The sequence below is a fragment of the Nycticebus coucang genome, chromosome 5 (assembly GCF_027406575.1).
Source record: "Nycticebus coucang isolate mNycCou1 chromosome 5, mNycCou1.pri, whole genome shotgun sequence".
NCBI lineage: Eukaryota > Metazoa > Chordata > Mammalia > Primates > Lorisidae > Nycticebus > Nycticebus coucang.
In genome coordinates, this window is record NC_069784.1 from 32,400,741 (window position 1) to 32,420,340 (window position 19,600).

General features: G+C 37.3%; 1 pseudogene; it reads left to right on the top strand.

Annotated features, from left to right (window-relative positions):
- The first annotated feature begins 18,252 nt into the window (after nt 1–18,252).
- LOC128585442 (eukaryotic translation initiation factor 3 subunit F-like) overlaps nt 18,253–19,600 on the top strand; it is a 31,908-nt pseudogene continuing 30,560 nt past the window's right edge.

Sequence of the window (19,600 nt, forward strand, 5' to 3'; positions counted from 1 at the left end):
GTATAAAAGCTATCAGGAACTTTACATTGGTTGTGTACAGCTTTAACAAGCATATACATACTTATACATTAATAAAGATACAAAAAAAATCCTCAACTAATTACATTTTTAAGCTTTTGGAACTCTCAACCTTCCCTTTCTGGTAAGATATAAGAGGGGGAATAAAGAATCAATTTCATTACAAGCATTTGTGGGTTAGTAGCTCAGACAGTGGAGTCCATGACATATGAATGTTATAATGATGGGAATTTTGTATAGGACTTTTATATACTCCCTGCCAGTATATCTCTGGCCTTAAGAGGTGGAACGAATCATTAAATAACTCAGTCGTACAACTGGGGCAGCCAATGGAGTAGACAGCTTATCTTCTCAATAAAGGACACAGAGCTCAAATCCAGGGATTGTTCTGTTCTTCTTAGGTAGAGCTTGACAAACTTCAAGTAAAGTATATTCATTTCTAAGGATATCATATCAATTTACCACATGCTGAGTGACTTCAAACAACAGAAATTTATTCTTTTATAGTGCTGGAGGCCAGATGTCCAAAATCAAGGTATCCACAGGAGATGCTCACTCTGAAAACGCTAAGGAAGAATTTTTCTTTGTCTCCTCTAGCTTCTGGTGGCTTCAGGTGTTCCTTGGTTTGTGGCAGCATAAATCTCATCTCTGGCTCTGTCTTCACACTGCCTTCTCCCCTGGGTCTCTCTGTATCATCTCCTTTTCTTATAAGGACAACTTTCATGGAATGTAGGGTTCACTCTAAATTTGGAATAATATCATCTCAAGATCTTTAAATTAATTGCATCGCAAATGCCCTTTCTGCAAGTAAGGTTACTTTTATGGATTTTGAGGGTTAAAACTTGAATGTAGCCTTTTGGGAGTCACTATTTAACCCACTACATAAAGCAAGTATGGTATTTTTCCACAGGCAGCAGTGGCTGATTCCTCAGGAGCTTGAAGGGTGCTCTTTGCTGGGTGAGAGCAGCAGCAGCAAGAGTAGTGGTGGTGGTAACACAAGTCTCACATTTGGGGAGAATTTCCATTACATATTTTGTAGGCTTAATGAAGGAGACAAATATCATATTTATGTCATTAAAAAATCTAAACGATGAAATGAGGAGAGAAACTGGAAGCATATTGAAATAATTATAATGTGAAATAGATATATAGAAATCATTTCGGTAAAGAAACTTTTGAATCTCTGACTATAATGCAGAGAAGGAAGTTTTTTTTTCTTACTTTCAGGTAAAAAATCTATAGACAAAGGCAAAACCATTTGGGAAATACCTACATGTAATTGAATATCCTTAAGGCAACCCACAAACCTTAGAAGGAAATTCTCAGGAGGAAGAAGGATGAAGGTAGTAGAGTTTTAGGGCCACCAGTGCAGACCTAGTGACAAATCTGCTTGTACTTAGACCATCTGCAAATTCAAACTCTAATTGTACATAGTTAACAATATGTTTTTATTATATTTTCTCAGATTCTTATGCCAACACTGTGGAATGAGTATATCATCGCCATTTGTGACAGGTTCTTTCCAAAGACGACTGCAATAACCCTTCCTTATCTGTTCATTTTTGTTTTTAAAACACCTTTTGGTCAATTTCATTTCTACCTTTGGTTATTTGAAAGATGCTATCAAGTCTGGGGCAATTACAAGCTCCTGTGTCATTGATGTAGGCAGCTTGTTGCAAAACAGATTAGAGAGTTAGATGCATTTTTGTGGTAGATTAATTGTATTAATGACCCCAATTCTTCACTCTTTCTTTTATTCAGGACTTTTGCCTAGCGACTTTGCAGTTCTTCTCACTTAAGAAGCAGAATCTCTTTCCCTTTCCTTATATTCTGAGTTGTCCATGTGATTTGCAGATGTGATGTAAGCAGTGGCTCCTATACTATTACTTTTGCTCTTGAACCTCAGCCTTGCTCAAGGAAACATGTCTGGGCTGCCTTTTGGGGGTTGTATGAGAGACACACAAAGCAAAACCAGGTCTTCTCTGACAGACACCTGACCTCAGACAGCGAGTGAGCCTGGTGGAGCCAAGAAGGCCTGATTGGTCTAAGTTGCTCACGCACAGACATGTGAACTAAATAAAGACTGATCTGAAGGGTCATCTATGAAAAGCATTGTTGTGGTAAGAATAACCAGTATAAATACCATTCAAGATTTGCTTTCTTTCTGGAGAATATGAGGATTCCAAACTGACAGTTTCAGGGACATTTTCTTTTTCTTGGGTTTGGATAGCTCAGTGACTAAATGCCTTTTCGTTTGGCTAATGATAGAAATATAATGGCCAGCTTGATGGTAAAGATCAATAGGGTGGGACTCGGGGGTCACTAGTGCTTCAGGTGCAGGAAGTAGTATCAGGCCAAATGCACAGAGTATTAATTTCCAGGGAACATATTCATAGTATATATTTTTGCTAATGGAATACAATAAAACCTAATTACAATAAATCCTAGTGGACTTGGGAAAAAAACTATCAAGTGACATTTTATAATGTCCCACTTGCACTGAGCCCTAAGTTAGGTCAACAGGGATTTAAAAGCCTTTTGCTATCCAAAGGCTTTCTTAGTACATAAATTATGCATAAGGAATTTTTAACATGTTTATATTCCTCATGTAATCGCACTATTTTTTGCCCTCTCTAGAAATTTTTAGAAGGCAAAATTTCTTTTATTTCTTTATTTATTTTTAGTTTTATATTCTACCACATAAAGTTCAGTATTTCTTTCCATTAAAAAAAAATGCTACATTCTACAATTTTGCCTGTTATTGTTAAAATTAAAAATATCTTTACAAATTCATCAAAGCATAATTTTACTGGTTTTATAATTCATACTTGCACGAATACCACAATTTGGCCATTTCCATTTCTTATTTTTTCCCATTTTTTTTTTTTACTACCACTGTAGCAATATTCTTTGTTTTTGTGATTATTTCCATATGAGGAATTTCCAGATGTGGGATTATTGAATCAAACACTATAAACATTTTGAATGTTTAAAAGGCCTAAATATGTATATGTATAGCTAAACTGTTTTTAAGACAGGTTGTGCTGTTTTCTGCAGTCTATGAGAATACTTTTCTCACAACAAACTTGCCATAATTGAGTATATTCTTTAAAAATTGTTCTTTGCTAGCATACACACATTATGCAATTTACAAAGCTCAATAAGGCTAAAAAAATAGTAAGAATGCAATCATTTTTAATTGCAAAAATATCCCTGGTGGTCTAATTGTTAGGATTGGTGCTCTCCCTTAAATGCAAAAATATTAACTTCACAGATTAAAGATTATTGAAGTGGTTGTGAAACTTTCATGGAGACAGAAATTCAGCAACTACTTTTTTTTTTTGAGACAGAGTCTCAAGCTGTTGCCCTGTGTAGACTCCTATAGTGTCACAGCTCACAGCAACCTTAAACTTTTAGACTTAAGCAATTCTCTTGCCACAGTCACCCAAGTAGCTGAGACTATAGGCGCCCACTACAACGCCCAGCTACTTTTTGGTTGTAGTTGTCATTGTTGTTTGGGAGGCCTGGGCTGGATTTGAAACGGACAGCTCCAGTGTATGTGGCTGGCACCCTAGCCACTTGAGCTATAGATGCTGAGTCAGCAACTATGTTTTTTTGTTCTAGGCTTTTGTTCATGCTTCTCAAACGGACTAAAACAATTTGCATTTGGAAGGATTGGAATTTCCAGCTAATTGATGGCATGTTTGGGGAACTTTTACTTTTGGTACTCCAGATATATTCCAGGTACTTAAAACAGTGAAAATAGGGTATGGGTATCACAGAAAAAGTGGCAAGTGGCCCCAAGAATTTATCTCTGAACTTCTGCAATGCAAATAGACATACACTTAAGGACAATAAGATTATGTTGTAATGCTCTGAAAGAGGAGACCCTGGGATATAGTGGGTTTCACAAACCAGCATGAGGAAGGAGAATGAACCTGAGTGGGAATGGTGGGGAATGAAGAAATAAAACACACAAGAGAAAAATATGGGATCAGGAGGACTGGGAAAGCTAAGACTACAGCCAGCACTCAACTGTGGAAACAGCTTCTTTTATATAGTATTGTAAACAAGGTTACTAAATGACATAAATCTTAGCACATGGGGTAAAGATTAACTTTAGGGAGGAAAAGCTGTGCGCTTGCTAAATAAAAAGGAAAGTATGCATGGGATATGTGACTTCTGGCAGAGGAGAAAAGAATGTTTCTTGTTAAAGGAGGAGAAGCAGGGGGGTGGGTGGGGGGGTCATTCCCTGAATGTGTCCCCAGGCTGTGGGTGGCTCTGCCACCTCACAGCCGTACTCCACAAGTGGGAATAGTGGAAGATTCAGGCTATGACAGACCTGATTACAATCCTATTACTGTTACTTATGAGTTCTGTCATCTTGGGCAAGGTACCTAACCTCAGTTAATTCCTATTTCCTTTATTTTTAAAAGAAGTAAACAATCACACAGGGCACGATCATTATGAGAAATAAGTGGTGTGAAGTAAGTGAATAACAATACAGTATAAATGCACCTAATAATAATGAGCTACCAAAGAAAAGAAAATACTGAGTGTATTGGATGTCAAAATAGAGATTTAGTGATAAGAATCTGCAAAGTTTGAAGCATCAGACAGTAGAAGAATAACAGAAATTTGGGAGAACCGGCAAGATGTTGTGGGCTAAGTGATAAGAGTTTAGGGCTCTGGTGGCCACTAGAGCATTTTCCTATTGACCTTAGGATAACTCACTGTTATAGTGAGGGTTTTAAGAGAGACAGCATTGATAGAATTTATATATAGAGAGAGAAGGTTGAGGAAAGATTTATTTGAGAGGGGAATTGGCTCAAGGGACTATGGAGAATTAGAAGTTTCACAACAGAAAAGTTGCAAGCTGGTAAATTAGGGAAGCCAACAGTGTGATTTAAGCTAAGGAAAAAGGTCTTAGTACCAAGGAAAACAATGGTGTAACTCTCAGTTCTTCTGAGGTCAAAGGCTTTAAAGCCCATGGGCTGTTTATGTGAGTCCTGGAGTCCAAAGGCCAGGGAAATTGGGTTCTGATGTCCAAAGGCAGGGGCAGAAGAGTGTCTCAGTTCAACAAGCATTCACCCTTCTTCTGCCTTTTTGTTCTATTCAGGCCTCCAGCTTACTGAACACTGCCTACCTTGCAGGCTGATCTTTCCCTTTTAATTTTCCTACTCAAATGCCAATCTTTTCTGGAAACATTGTCGCACACATACCTGGGGCAGTTCAATCATTCTAATTAAAGTCAAACCACCTGGCTTTCCCTTTTAGCAGAATAGGGATGGGCTTATTGCCCACTTTAGTACTCAGAATAATTAATGCTTTACCAGCTATCCCTTAATCTAGTCAAGTTGATACCCCAATCAACCACCACATTCACTTCCCTCATGGTAGTGTCCGAGGTAGTATTCAGATGTGAATATTGGGGTTACCTCACCTTGCTGTGCCTTAAACGTCACCTTCTAGTGCAATGACTATCATAAACTAAGTGCCTAGAACTAGAGAATCTTAGGCATTTATTGGGATTACTCCAAATGAGGCTATGGGAAAAAGAATATGTCTTGTTGTTTGGGGCTGATTACTGAAGTTGGGGATGAAGTACAGGTGTGGTGAGGCCTTGACTTCAAAGGGACTCTGCATCCACATTTAGGAGACAAGAAAATAGTACATGTAGTCTTTATCTCAAATCAGTTGTTATTAAGAGACTATGATGAAAAGCTGTATAGTTAACAATTATCTAAAAATTGATAGAGAGGTGGGTTTTATGAGGACTCAAATAGTTTGAATTTTTTAATGCCAGTACGGCATGTTTAGGCATATAATTTTATATTCACAAGAAAGGAAATATGAGAGCATGTGCTAATATACAATGCCACATTGGACTAATTAGGACCATTATTAGGATTTTAACTAATTCCTATAGTTCACTGTGTAAAGAGATGCATTGATTATTGAGATAGGAGCATTCCCAGTTACAACCTAAGAATAGGGGGAAGGGGGAAAGGGAGGGGAGGTGGGTAGAGGGAAGGGGATTGGTGGGATTACACCAGCGGTGCATCTTACAAGGGTATATGTGAAACTTGGTAAACAGTCTGTAAAGCTAGTGAATGATGCCCCATGATCATATCAATGTACACAGCTATGATTTAATAAAAAAAAAAAAAAGAAAAAGAGATAGGAGCATTGATTGTGTCAGCTACACACAGGCAAATTATTTCAGCTCCATATGAAAACCTAGAGTTCAAATTTCTGTAAAATTCTTTTAATGAAACTGTCTATTAAAACTAGCCCTATTTAAATGGGCCATCATAATTAGGAAAGGGACTTTGGTGTCCCAAAAGAGGAGTCTTCTACTAATGAGGATTAATGTGAGACTTAATTTAGAGACTTAATGTGAGACTCTAAGAAATTACTTAGAGTCAGGAACAGCTGAGAGGAAAAGATTTTAAAGATTTGAATTGGTTTGGATGAGTGTGGCTCAAAAATTGAAGCGGTTCTTTGTGAGAAATGTCATTAACTCAAACTGAAGGATTAGCAGAAGACTGCATAGAAGTAAATGCGGTAGCTCTTAGTAAAATACAGTTTTTCAGGGCTAATTAGAGATGAACAAAATATATTATTTTATATCAGTCATTGGTAAAATATTAGTTGAACAGAGGATGCCAGAAGGACTTTGTTTTGCTTTTCTTATTTTTTTTCTTCTATATTATGTGGAGTTTTAGTCCACAAATAAATGTTCATAGATCTTAATTAACAATGACATAGGGACTAATGCAACCATATGCTTCCAGGGTTTGATGGGATTTTTATTTGACTTTCTACACTACAACATTCCCCCAAATAGTAAGTTGGTCTTTGAAATAGCTTTAGTCATGGGGGGATTCAGGATCTCAAGAACAAGTTTATGTCTTTTGCTGATAGCGCCAAGTGTTAGAAAGGTCTTCCTAGGTAGCAAGAAAAATTATTGCTGCACCCACCTGGGGTTTTCTCTAAGTAAGAGGAAAAATCAATCTTTGATTACTTCTCCACTCTTCTTGTAATAGTGATGGAAGGGAGCATAGCGACCTTGATCTTGAACCCTGCTTTAGGTATTGATATAATAGACTTCTTAAGACTGGGTAATTTATAAAGAAAACATGTTTATTTTGCTTGTGGTTCTACAGTCTAGGTAGTTCAAGGGCATTGCTCTGGTTTCTGCTGAGGGCTTTTGTGCTGTGTCAGAGAAAGTCAAAGGTGAAGCAGATGTTATGTGAAGAGGCGAAACCTGAGGGATGTCCTGGTTTTACAAGCCACTCACAGGAATGAATTTACTCTTGTGAGAACTAATATAGTCTCACGGGTGTGCAAGCTCACTACCTGCAGAATGGACCTAGCCACTCATGAGGGATGTGCCCCGATGACCTAAAACCTCCCACTTGGCCCCTCCTCATGAGGATCACCAGGGATCAAAATGCCCCACACTGGGAATCAAATTTCAACATGAGTTTTGGTAAGAACAAACCATATTCAGATTATGGTAAGCTCCACCTAGAATTTGGGGATTTGAGAAGTCCTAAATAAAAACTCAAAGTTTAAGTCTTTAGGTAGTTTTTGAATAAAGATGGAACTCTGGGAAGAAGGCTCCTTTCTCCAGGGAAACAGATTTTAAAAAATTATGAAAAGAAGCACTTCGGACACTGTATGGAGTGAGTGGGAAATGATTAAAAGAGATAAAGTTTATAAGGAAATAGGAATTTGGCTTTGATTTGGTGGTAATCTAAAAGCCAGAGATTGAGGCTGACTCAGGGAAGAAACAAAAAACAAGAAAATGGTGTCCACAAACATGACCATGGGTGCATCACCCCCAAGAATATCACTTTTTGATGTTTGATTCTATCTTTTGGTTTCGTGCTGTAAGGATGCTCAATAAACCAAAGATTTTAGCTAAAGTCTATTATATAATAGCACAATGCAATGGTGTCTTGTTAAACAAAAAAGAAGTGATAGGGGTTACAAATTCTAGGAAGGTTATAGGAAGATGGTAAGACAACCAGAAATCCTGAAAATACATAACAAAAATCCAGGAGCAGGAACAATAGGTAAGAGCAGAGGAAATGGATTATAGAATAGAACAAACTTCTTCCTCCCTGCAGGAAATTATGGAAAAATGGGGAAATGAGGAACATTATTTTTTTGGACAGGAAAACATTGATCACAGATTGCTAGGGGACTTGGGGTCATTTGGGTTACTGTAGAACATTGTTATAAGGCACTAATTGTTTTTAATTTCTGGCAGTGTCCCAAAATAAGTTTAGTCCTATATCCACAAAGATATTCTTTTATTTATTTATTTATTTAGAAATAGACTTTTGCTCTATTGCTCCTGGCTAGAGTGAGATGGAGTCAGCCTAGCTCATAGCAACCTCAAACTCCTGGGTTCAAGCAATCCTTTTGCCTTGGCTTCCGAGTAACTGGGACTGCAGGCACCCACCATCATTTCTGGATAATTTTTCTATTTTTAATAGAGATGGGGGTCTCACTTTTACTTTGGCTGATCTCTAACTCCTGAGCTCAAGGGATCCTCCTGCCTCTCTCTCCCAGAGTGCTATAATTACAGGTGTGAGCTGCCATACCCAGCGTCAGCCTTAAATATTTAAAAGTAGCACTGTCTTTCCCAAATCAAACACATGCAGATTTTAAAAATATTCCACAATTACCTTGATTCTAGAGTGTCTCCTATCATCTTGGTCTTGGTTGTCTGGACATGCATTAATTTCTCAATATCTCTCTTAAAATGCTGTTTCTAGAATAGAATTTAGTATCCCAAGATTGATTTAATCAGCAAGAGAAGAAGACATGTAACCTCCTTTTCTCTGAGCTCTAGGATGCTATCCGTGCTTAATTGAAATGGAATCAATTAGTTTTGAATTCCGTCCTTATCATGCCACTGACTCAGGTTCAACTTAATTTTAACTAAATATCTCATTTTTTTGACAGAAAATTTCTTGTTTATTTTTATCTCCCTTATCTTAAATTAAATTTTATTATGCACATCGGATTCATCTTTATGGTGTCTTAAGTTTGCTTTAGATATTGACTTATGTCTTTTGAAGATACAATAAAGTTGCAAGCTGTATCTTATTTTCTTGTCAGTGTGTAAAATGCTGAAAAGAACAAGTCAGAAGAAAGGACATCATGGCATGTTATTCTTTGCACACAATTACTCAGTCAATAGCACATCCATGAAACCATATGACATGGATAACCCTCATGTCTGACTCATTCATCCAGATATCCTATGTTTTTTTTGTTGTTGTTGTTGTTGTTGTTGCAGTTTGGCTGGGGCCAGGTTTGAACCCACCACCCTCGGTATATGGGGCTGGCGCACTACCCATTGAGCCACAGGCGCCGCCCCATCCAGAGATTCTAAAGAAGAAAGCAGCCTCCATAATTAAAAAAAAACCTTCATGGCAAATATTTTAAAATTTTAAATGTCAACTAATAAAGAGATTCAGTGTTTTACTCAAAACGAAAACATTATAGTCTGTACAAGAATCTTCAGTATTCTACTCATACTGTAACCCCTTTCAAATTTATGTTGCTATCATTCTTTTGAAATAGATTTTTTAACTTTAGGTAATTTAGATGTTAAGGTTTATTTTCCTTTCTCCTCTGATTTACAAGTGGTCCCACCTTTCCCACCTGAGTGTGGTGGGGTTCTTTTCTCACCTACTAAGTGTCATGAGATTCTTTCTCCCCATCTGTCATTATGGCAATTTTTGAAATTTGTCTTAGATTATGGTCTTGTATTAAAAGGAGTTTGTAATGTTGATGTGTTAAAAAGTAACATGATCTTTGCCCAACTTCTGTCTGGTCATTGGTTTCTTCATTCTATTTATAATATGAGCCTTTAGTAAAGAGTAAAATCTTATTATTATTTTTTTAATTTTAAGAGTGTAATGCCTTTACCACCAAGAGTTCTAAGCAAAGAGAACACTTCGACTTGCTGAAAATAAATTTAATATGCAGTTAATTTATTCATTATGATTATATATTAGGTATTATATAAATAATGTATAAACATGGTCCTCTTCTATAAGGTGAATATGTTATATAAACACAGTTTTATTGCACCAGGATTTCAGCTATATTTACAACACTTCATCCCTGTACCAGTCAGTGTTCTAAGTTACAGTCACAGTCTCTCCAGTTAGTTTAAAGGCAAAGGGTTTTATGACAGAGCATTAGTTGGCTCATAGGATTTTTAGATGTGTATTGAACCAAAATTGTGTAATACAGAGAGAAGTGACACAAGTAGAAGAAATGTCCAAACGCATCATGACACTGTTCCCAAGGCAATTAAAACATCTTGCTGTTGTCTTTGGCTGTTATATCCCTGTTTACTGAACAACCTGCAGAGATGCTTCTGAAAAACCTAGGGCTTTCCTGACATGTTGGTCAGATCTGAATAACCTTTGCTGCACACTATTGTTTCCACCATCACAGTCTCATGAGGTGGAACGTGGTCAAGTGTATAACCTTGCTGTAGGGAACCTGGAACATGTAGACGTAACTTTTCAACCTCTAATGAACAGGGAGGCAGGCATATTGTAAGGCTCCTGGAACGATGCTGAGTGAATCAATCTCAGATGTCCGCTGCAGTTACCCTTTGGGCCTCCTGATGTGCATAGATATTCTTCTTCCCAGACTTAAACTTCCCCATAACAATAGGAGCCAACAGTATGCTATATAGAAAAAGGAACTGTTCTTTTCAGAATTGAAGACAGGTTGACCTTCTACCAAAAGAGGAGTTTCAGAATCTCATCAGTCATTTCATCCATTTCTGTTGGGTGATTTTCAAAAGTCACTCTGTTCAGTCACTATCCTGTATTAATACACTTAATCTATGCTAAATATTTAAAGTTTGCAAGCACCATCTCATCCTATTTAAAATGGTAGAGGAAATGGAGAGGAGGGAAACAAAGAAAATTTAGTTAATAAATAAGGGAGATGGAATTCTTTCTCCTTCCTCCCTTTGTCCATTATTTTATGTCTTTGCCCTCAGCTAGTCCTTCTTGGGCTAAAAGAGTCCATACTGGTTTGCTGTAGTTTTTCTAATTTTTGTCAGTGGATAAAGTGGAATGAGGAGACACAGAAAAGCCACCCCATAGTTCTGGATTTACTTCCCCTCCCTATTGCACAGTAACATCCTTTTAAATTATAAATAAAACTGTGTAAGTCTTTGCAGGGGCATATGCTTTCATTACTCTTGGGTGAGAAAGTGAAAACAAAATAAAAATGAAAGCAAAACGTTTAGATCAAATGTTACATGTACATTTAACTTAAAAAAAAAACCAAAACTACAAAAATGTTTTCCAAAGTGGTTGAACCATTTATTTTACCACTAGCAGTGTATGAGAATTTCAGTTGCTTCATATCCTCACCCACACCACCTATGACTGGTCTTTTAAATTGTAACCATTCTCATAGGTGTGTAATGGGTGTAATGGTATATTACCGTGGTTTTAACTTGTATTTCCCTAATGACTAATGGCATGGAACACTTTTTCATGTGCTTATGCCATTTCTCTGAGTCAGCTCAGGTTGATATAAGAAAGTAACATAGACAGGGTGGCTCATGAACGACAGAAATTTATTTGTCACATTTCTGAGGGTGGATAGTCCAAGATTAGGGTACCAGCATGGTTGGGTTCTAGGTAAGGGCCCTCTTTCTGGTTTACAGATAGCCATCTTTTTATCGTATCCTCACAGGGCAGAGAAAGGAACATGAGAGCTCCCTGAGTCTCTTTCGTAAGGACCCTAATCCTATTTACAGAGGCCCCATTCTTATGACCTAGTTTTCTCCCAACAGCTCATCTCCTAATATCATCCTATTGGAGATTAGGATTTCAACATATACATTTTAGGGGAACACAAGCATTTAGTCTATAGCACCAGCTATATATATTACCTTTGATGACTAGGGCTTATTCAATTTTTTTTGCCCATTTTCCTACTGTTTTTCTTACTGTTGAATTTTGAAGGTTAAATGTGTATATATATATATATGTATATACACACATACATATATTTTAAAGCTTTTTATCATATATGTGGTCTCAAAATATTTTCTTATAGTTGGTGTCTTATCTTTTTATTATTTTTATAGTGTATTTTGTAGAGCAGAAGCTTTACATTTTGATGAAGTCCTGATAGATTTTTGACAATACTGAATAATCCCTATAGGAGACTTGCTTTAGGATTTGTTATGAATCAGCTATAAAGCTGTTAACTGACAATGTTGCCTTTTCTTTGTGGAAAACCCCCAAAATGTTAGTACAATGTTGAATTTTTTTCTTTGGAAACATTGCTTAACCAAGAAAAGCCAAAGTTGCTCTAAAGAAAAAGCATTTCCTTATTTGACTAGACATCAAAAAAGGAAGCCATACTTTGCCTGGAGATAGTTTACCCTAGTAAGAGGATTTACCACACACTAGATTTTGTCTTTGCTCTTGGGTACAAAATAACAGTGTGTCCTTGCCTTTTTGTTGTTGTTGTTCTTGGCCAGGGCCAGGTTTGAACCCACCACTCCCAGTATAGGGGGCCAGCGCCCTACTCCTTAAGCCACAGGTACCACACTCCTTGCCTTTGTTTTTAGCAGGAAACTTGTGCCTGGATCTTGACAGCTAGGGAGTCATGAATGAGAATGTTTTGAATCTACTCTTTCAAAGTGGCTGCAGTTGGCGAAAATGATACTTTAACATGGTTTCCTGTTCCGTTAATTAGCATACCTTGGCCAATGTTCTTCTTTTATAATTAGGATTATACTCCAGACAATACACTGCATTATGGCTTCTGGCCCTTACACGTAATTGTGCTAGTAAGGGTGATGATAATAGTGTGAGAAGATGAAGATTTGTAGCATGAGAGTTTATTAACCTTAATTTGAATAGTGTTCAAAGTTTATATTTAGGAACAATTCCCAAGGGAATTTTTTTTAAGGAGAAGAAGAGGCTTTCCATACCCCTAATTCCTCATCCAGATTAATTGATTTGTGTGTTTGTAATGAGTATTTTTTACCTTCAAAGCATTGCTATTTCTCATAGTAGCAGTTTTATCTCTCTTTTGGGAACTTTTTTTATTCTTAGGTCATGTGTTTTAGGTGACTACAACTTCTTCCCTTCGTTCTAGGTGAAGACACATTGGCCCAAACCTGGCCTGTTAGAACATTGGATCCCCGTGGCCACAGTGATTGCTTCAATAATGAGAATCTTTTCCCTGTGAACACTGGAAGACTTTCTAATGGAATTTACTAATAGTCTCTGGAAGATACTGCTAGAGCATGCTAAATGGATAGACTGTAAGTCTGGAATTGCTGGGGGCCCATCGCATGGAAGGATGTTTCTGACAACAAAACCAACACAGGGAACAATAGAGCTAGCTATAAGGTGGATGAGAGAGAGAGAGAGAGACAGTGTGTTCTGGTAACACTTAACTGCCTTTTTCTGCAATTTAAATAACTCTGACAGAAACTGGTCAAATAAAATTAAGGCCTTGACTTAGAGGATTCTTAATACAAGAAATCCTGTTTCATTCTTGTTCTTAAACTCTGTGATCCACTTCCACTGAAAATATTTGTGAGTTCTACTTACAGAATTTATAAATCAGAGGTTGGGTATGACTTGGAATCCAAATATCCTAGGATTCTAAATTAATTCTTCTATTTATGTTCCTTTCTGTGACTATTTTCCTTTTTGCTTTTAGAGTAAACAGAAAAATATGGATGGGAGAAATTAATACTTTGGATCAGGATAAATGCTTTGAATGTTCAAGTGGATTCTCTCTTGGTAGAATGCAGCTGGGAACTACTCCTGGTTTTCTGCACTAAGTATGTTGTGCCTTTGTGCCTGCGCTCATGGTGTCTCTTCCTTTGACTTTTCTTTGCTTGCTTTACTCCCAACTATATTTTGATTAGTTTAAAAGGTAGCTCATTATTTAAAGTACACAGAAATAAGAGGGTATCAAAGGCATAGTGAGGAAGGCACTTGACACAGTCTGCAGAGGTCAAGGGAAGCCTCTTGAAAGAGGTGATGTTTGAAATGTATATACACATGTGATCCACCTCCACTGTATACACACATGTGATCCACCTCCACTGTATACACACATATGATCCACCTCCACTGTATACACACGTGATCCACCTCCACTGTATACACACATGTGATCCACCTCCACTGTATACACACATGTGATCCACCTCCACTGTATACACACATGTGATCCACTTCTACTAAATATACACATGTATATACATTTCAAACTTCACCTCTTTCAAGAGGCTTCCCTTGACCTCTGCAGACTGTGTCAAGTGCCTTCCTCACTATGCCTTTGATACTCTCTTATTTCTGTGTACTTTAAATAATGAGCTACCTTTTTTTTTTTTTTTTTTTTTTTTAATGCAGAGCCTTAAACTGTTGCCCTGGGTAGAATGTCATGGAGTCATAGCTCACAGCAACCTCCAACCCTTGGGTTCAAGCAAGCCTCTTGCCTCAGTTTTTCTATGTTTAGTAGAGATGGGATCTTGCTTTTTTTCAGGCTGGTCTTGAACTCGTAGGCTCAAGCAATCCACCAGCCTTGGCCTCCCAGAGTGCTAGGATTACAGGCGTGAGCCACTGTGCCCAGAAAATGGGGAGCTTTTTGAGCACACTTTGTCTTCTTCATCTGTATCCCCAGCTTCTGGAACTCCTCCCATCTCAGAGCAGAAGCTCCGTAATGCTTCTCTCAAAAAGCACTGAAACAAAAAAAGCAGATAAAAACCACTGAATTTCACTTTTGGATGGTGGGCTGAATCAAGATCTAGCCAATTATCACAATCACATAGGGATATTTTTAAAGGGAAACTTCCTTTGGTGAATACCTAGAAAGTCTGATTTAGTGGGAGTTAGTGCTGCCATAACAAAGTACCAGAGACTCGGTGGCTTAAACAACAGAATTTATTGTCTCACAATTGTGGAGGTTCAAGATCAAGGTGTCAGAAGGGGTGATTTCTTCGGAAGCCTTTGTCCTTGTTTTGCACGTGGCTGTCTGCCTTCTGTCTTCACGTGGTCTTTCCTCTGTGAGTGCCGTGTCTAATTCTCCTCTTACCATGACCCCAGTCACACTGGCTTCAGGCTCACCTGAATGGCTTCATTCTACTTTTGTTTCTTTAAAGTCCTCATCTTCAAATACAGTCGTGTTCTGAAGTGCTGAGGGTGAGCATTTCACCCCATGGATTTGGTGGGGAATGCAATTCAGCCCATAACACAGAGCCTGCGGCACGGCCTGGGGAAGTAGAATGGGACAAGAGCTTCATCATAACTTAGAAGGTCAATCTGTTTTGGCAATGATGGATCCAAATTGCCTTTAATATTTCCGGTTCTATTAAATGTTGTGCTTTACTTTTTTTTTGAAGGTATAGAAGCCAACATTGGTTTTCTGTTTTTATTATCTTGAGATCAGATGATGTTAAAATAGTTTCATGAAGAATTTACTGTAGTAGGTCCTTGAATAATGTTGTTTGCATCAACGACATGTTTAATTATAACATTGATGAGACAAAAAAAAAAAATGATTCCTGGCTAGAGCCATTGTCTGCATGGAATTTGCATGTTTTTACCATGTCTACTTGGGTTTTCTCCAGGTACCTTGGTTTCCTCCCACATTCCAAAGCTGTGCATGATAGGGGGATTGGAGTGTCTAAATGGTCCCAGTATGGGTGTGGGTATGAGTATCCCTGCAATGGAATGGGTCTGGCTACAGTTTGTTCTTGCCCTGTGCCCTGTGCCCTGAGCTTTTAGTGTACGCTCTGGCTACCTGCGACCTTGAAAAAGAATTATGGTGTAAATAATTATGTTACTTGTTTTTATTAATCTTTCTTAAATGTATGAATAGCTCGCATTTACTTTGATGCTCAGCATTAGAAATGTTTTGGTCTTTATTTAGAAGTCTGGTGATGTTTTTTGACCAGAAATATGCAATAGGAATACTAGGTTTTGTTATACATCATTTTGCTTAAAGTCACAGTTTCCAAGGACTTATTGATGCCATTAGGTGCGGATCTACCATATTTATGTACTCTATGATTATTATCATTGCCGAAGCTTTGTTGGAAAACCAAGATTGATTATGTTAAGAAATTACTCTGTCAGGAAATACTATAAATCTAGTTTTGAGAAGAAAATAATTGGCAAAATCAGTTTTTTTAATGAGATACAGACCATAAAAGCCTATGCATACAACTCTCACATGTGCTTTTGGAGGTTGTCAAATGCACTCCCTGTGGTATATATCTAAAGAACTTATTTTTTTTAATTGCCATTGATTTGCTTGCCATTTCAGAGTGATGTAGAGAGATGTTTCATTCCAAGGGCCACATATCAAGCCCAGCTATTCACAGAAAAGGGGACTCTGTGTCCTTCACCAAGCTAGCTGGAGCCTTTATCCTCTTCTGTGTGATTTATTTGAGAGTTTTTTTCATTAACAGGTCCAGCAAATGTTTGCCTCTTCCACTGTTTATTCAAAGCAATTGAATATTATAATTTCTTTCCATTAATCAGCATTACACCTAGATGTGTGTTGTTTGAACAATGGGAAGGAGTAATGAGGCATGATGTTTACTCTGATGCTTTTGGTAGGAATGTGCATCTTAAGAATAAATGAACTGAAACCTAACGCATTCTCCCAAGGAGCACTTAATATATATTACACTGAATTTGCTTTTTAGTTTTCTTCTCTTCCAGGAGAGGGGGTTTGCCCCATCCTCAAGTATGGCACAGGATAATGACAATGGGAATAGATGCTGTAAACCAGTACTTTTAATGCACAATATAATTGAGTGAGAATATAGCGTCTATACTGATGCAGTCCCTGGTGCTTTAATGGCTTAAAGTATGATTAGAGAGATCCAAACAATGCTGACTTCCATTACATTAAACCGCAGTATTATACAATTCCCCCTGCTGCAGCACATCCATTCTTTGCCTTTGAATTATGCAGTGTTGTCTTAAATGGTTTAATATTACTTTGGACTAGAATTCAAACAAACTCCTGAGAGAAATTAACATTTTTTGTAAAACAGATGGAAGCTCAATTTTTAGGGATATTTTTCAACAGTTTCTTCCTGTGGCTTTCATAGGAAAGAGCCCTTTAAAGAGCACCGTACAGCAAACCTTTCCAGCCAGCTGAGTGGTATGGTGAGGGAAGCAGTTGAATGTCTTGTACATGAAAAATCACTACCCTAATTGCTATGAGGTATTTAGGAGCTGTATTTTCAGTTTTCACATTGTCAAGGGTGCAAGGTGAAGAAACAGTTTATGGATGGTAGTGAAAGGTGGGAGGTACTCTTAAAATAATGGATGCCTCATAACTCAGACCTAGTGAGGTGCGAGTGAAATATGTTGTTTTCTCCCTTTGTGAATAAAAATCATCAATTACTATTGTGGACTGAGACACTTTTCTTTGTGATCTAACGTCATTCAATGTAATACTCTCAAACTGTTAGTTTCACTTTCCATTTATGAGATTATTTATCATTTTTGAAGGGACATTCACTATAACTCTATGTGTAATAAACATAAAAAATGATTTTGTGTTGGTGTTAGTAATAGCCATAGGAGTTGGTATTTATTGAGTAGTTCTATGTCAAGTATTTTACATATAATTAAATTCAACCCTCACATAATAAAGTTGAAGAGGCTTAAGAAACTTGCTAAATGATAAAGGGCAGGACTGGGATTTGAAGTCTGGTGTTTCGCAAAGCCACTGTGCTTTATGATGTCCGCAGTGGTTTATGACGTCCCTTATTGCTTTAGAACGTTACCACATACTCCAAACTTAAGGGACTATTCTGAGCATCTAAGAACAGTTCTAATTACTAGCTTAGTTGAGGGAAACTTGGGATTCAGGTAACCTAACCTAAATAAACTAGAGATGACATGTGTTTTTCAATATAACATAGAAAAAGAAACTCAAAGACGTAGAAATGTCAGAGTAACTTTTCATGTATATTCACCAACCTTTTAAAATATGTGCCTTTAGAAAGCCTACAGGACATATCCTCTAAGATATTGAAAAAATATATGCATATTGAAAAAATTGTTAGTGACAGAAAACCAGACTATGTGGCTGTTTTCTGCTGTTCTGAGACAAAAGGCATTGCGACGTCAGTGACGTGCCATTGAAATGGACTCTATGATTTCAGTGGGAACGATGGATCTCAGAGGGGCACAGGTGGTTGTGGTTTCCATTATAGGCAGGAAAGGTAAAGTCATTGCGATTTATAATAAGAAATACATACTTTGGTCATGGTTTCTGGTTCCTGGCACAGAGTTCCTAAAACCCTTGTAATTTCTTGAGTAATAGTTGGGGTACTAGGAGAATCTTTTGTTCTAATCTTTAGTCTTTGACCCTGGTTCCTAACGTAGAACTCTTAGCCCCTTGTGACTTAGCATCCTCCTGAGATATAGGTGCATCTTAAGTTTTATTTATATATTTTTTAATTTAAATTAAAAAATTCAGATTATTATGGGAATATGTATGTTTTCATTACATAGTTAGCTTTTGTGTGGATAAAGTTAGAGTTATCAGTGTGTCCTTGTCCCAGAAAGTGTGCAGTATACCCTTACAATGTACCCATTGGGGAGGAATTTATCCATTCCTTTTTCTCCCTCCCCACTCTTAAATTTCATTGAAATTGCTCCCATGTGAGCTATAGGTATTGATCAACTTTTTCCAACTCAGTATTGAGTACATGTGGTGTTTATTTTTCCATTCATGTGATATTGGTATTTTCCTTAGGACAATAGTCTCCAAATCCACTTAGGTTTTTATAAGAGATACTAAATCTCCATCTTTTTTTTATGGCTCAGTACTATTCTGTGGCGTACATATTTCACACTTTATTAATCTAGTCATGTATTGATGAGCACTTGGGTTGTTTCCACATGTTTGCAATTGTGACTTATGCTGCTAAAACATTCAAAAGTAAGCATCTTTATGATAAAATGACTTTTTTTTCACCTTTGGGTAAATACCTACAAGGGGATTGCAGGATCAAATGGTAGGTCTGTTTTAGTTCTTTGAGAAATCTCCATACTACTTTCCATAGAGGTTGTACTAGTTTGTAGTCCCAGGAATAGTGTGTGGGTGTTCCTCTCGCTCCACATCCATGTCAGAGTTGGTTGCTTTGGGACTATATTAATGTGAGCCATTATGACTGGGGTTAGGTGATATCTTAATATTTACTTTGTAGAAAGAGTTGGGAGGGTTCCTTCCCTCACGATGTTATTGAATAGATTCTGCAATGTAAGTACAAGCTCTTCTTTGAAGGTTTGGCAGAATTCTGATTTGAAACCATGTTTCAAATTTTTGTTGGAAGTTTCTTTTATTGTTGCTTCAATTAGAACTGACTTTAAGCCAATACTAATCAATGGAAACTTCATTTAACTTACCTGTTTGGCCATTCAAAAGGTATATTGGTCATAAAAAATGTGACACAATTTCTTCAGCTTGTTCAGATAGTGACAAATTTTCAGTTGCTGTTCTAGACATTATCTCT